Source organism: Schistocerca americana, unplaced genomic scaffold, assembly GCF_021461395.2.
Source record: "Schistocerca americana isolate TAMUIC-IGC-003095 unplaced genomic scaffold, iqSchAmer2.1 HiC_scaffold_579, whole genome shotgun sequence".
Lineage (NCBI taxonomy): Eukaryota > Metazoa > Arthropoda > Insecta > Orthoptera > Acrididae > Schistocerca > Schistocerca americana.
The window spans coordinates 25001-27500 of NW_025726323.1; the positions used below are offsets into that span (position 1 = coordinate 25001).

A 2500-nucleotide genomic window follows, 5' to 3' on the forward strand; every position below is an offset into this window, starting at 1 on the left:
GGAGAGAAGAGGTCTGTCCAAAACTCAATCAGCCCTGGGATGGATGGTGGCTGATGCAAGAGTGTGCCATCGAGAAGTCCGTTGATACAGCGTGCTCCGTTCTTCTTGAAAGCACGCTGGACCACCGCATACTCCCATCTCCTGCGTGCACGCTTCCGCTCTGGGGGCTGTTGGGTCCGCACACTCGCAGCTTGGTGGACGGCTGGCTCCCTGCTGCCTACTTCATCAAGAACAGACAGCAACATAGCCTGGATTGTTTCACGGCTAGTGGTGGGACCCAGAGCCACGAGATCATCAAGCGAGCGGAATCGGCGGTCTGATTGGGGGAGTTCTACTAGAAATGACCAGATGGCTAAGTCAACATCTTCCCCTCGAGGTGGAGACTGTGGCAAAGAATGACTGACTGCAGGCTCGCTAGGAGGAGGACCCTGAAGGCCGCGATCCTTGCCAGCGAGCTCGGTGACAAACTTCGCCACCATGTCTTTGTAGGGCTGCGCTCTACGCTGACATTTAATTGATTCCAGCGTACGCTCGGGGAAGGCCTTTGCAAGTTCCTGGTTTAAAAATCTGCAACCCTGGGTGGCAAGAGTCGCTTCTGCATGGGCCAAACGCAGGAGCTCTTCTTGGGACCACCTGGCCTTCTTCCTCTCGGTCTTGATCTCAGCATTAACAGCAGTCGGATGGGCGCGACGCCGATGGACACCAAGTCCGGTCTTGGTGGAGAAGGACCGCATACAATCAGGGCAGATGGCGGGGAGCAGCGCTCGACCCGCACCGGTTGGCTGGTTGGCTGGCTCATCAGCTGGCACAGGCGCTCCAGCGGGAGGCCTGGTACCACGTTTGCTTCTATTAGTTGCACCAGCTGTAACAAAGGCAGGGGGGGAGGTAACCCCCAAGCCCGAGTCATAGTTACTCCCGCCGTTTACCCGCGCTTGCTTGAATTTCTTCACGTTGACATTCAGAGCACTGGGCAGAAATCACATTGCGTCAACACCCGCTAGGGCCATCGCAATGCTTTGTTTTAATTAGACAGTCGGATTCCCCCAGTCCGTGCCAGTTCTGAGTTGATCGTTGAATGGCGGCCGAAGAGAATCCGCGCACCCGCGCGCCCCCGGAGGAGCACGCTAAGGCGGACGCGGCCTCGCAGCAAGGAAGATCCGTGGGAGGCCAAGGCACGGGACCGAGCTCGGATCCTGCACGCAGGTTGAAGCACCGGGGCGCGAACGCCGCGCAGGCGCGCGCATCCTGCACCGCCGGCCAGCACGAGGCCAACCAACGGCGAGAGCAGACCACGCCCGCGCTAAACGCCCGCACTTACCGGCACCCCTACGGCACTCACCTCGCCCAGGCCCGGCACGTTAGCGCTGACCCACTTCCCGACCAAGCCCGACACGCCCCGATCCTCAGAGCCAATCCTTATCCCGAAGTTACGGATCCAATTTGCCGACTTCCCTTACCTACATTATTCTATCGACTAGAGGCTCTTCACCTTGGAGACCTGCTGCGGATATGGGTACGAACCGGCGCGACACCTCCACGTGGCCCTCTCCCGGATTTTCAAGGTCCGAGGGGAAGATCGGGACACCGCCGCAACTGCGGTGCTCTTCGCGTTCCAAACCCTATCTCCCTGCTAGAGGATTCCAGGGAACTCGAACGCTCATGCAGAAAAGAAAACTCTTCCCCGATCTCCCGACGGCGTCTCCGGGTCCTTTTGGGTTACCCCGACGAGCATCTCTAAAAGAGGGGCCCGACTTGTATCGGTTCCGCTGCCGGGTTCCGGAATAGGAACCGGATTCCCTTTCGCCCAACGGGGGCCAGCACAAAGTGCATCATGCTATGACGGCCCCCATCAACATCGGATTTCTCCTAGGGCTTAGGATCGACTGACTCGTGTGCAACGGCTGTTCACACGAAACCCTTCTCCGCGTCAGCCCTCCAGGGCCTCGCTGGAGTATTTGCTACTACCACCAAGATCTGCACCGACGGCGGCTCCAGGCAGGCTCACGCCCAGACCCTTCTGCGCCCACCGCCGCGACCCTCCTACTCGTCAGGGCTTCGCGGCCGGCCGCAAGGACCGGCCATGACTGCCAGACTGACGGCCGAGTATAGGCACGACGCTTCAGCGCCATCCATTTTCAGGGCTAGTTGCTTCGGCAGGTGAGTTGTTACACACTCCTTAGCGGATTCCGACTTCCATGGCCACCGTCCTGCTGTCTTAAGCAACCAACGCCTTTCATGGTTTCCCATGAGCGTCGATTCGGGCGCCTTAACTCGGCGTTTGGTTCATCCCACAGCGCCAGTTCTGCTTACCAAAAGTGGCCCACTTGGCACTCCGATCCGAGTCGTTTGCTCGCGGCTTCAGCATATCAAGCAAGCCGGAGATCTCACCCATTTAAAGTTTGAGAATAGGTTGAGGTCGTTTCGGCCCCAAGGCCTCTAATCATTCGCTTTACCGGATGAGACTCGTACGAGCACCAGCTATCCTGAGGGAAACTTCGGA

At 58.7% G+C, this 2500-nt stretch overlaps 1 pseudogene; it reads right to left on the minus strand.

The window, feature by feature from the left end:
* LOC124587139 overlaps positions 1–2500 on the minus strand; it is a 7546-nt pseudogene that overhangs the window by 3769 nt on the left and 1277 nt on the right.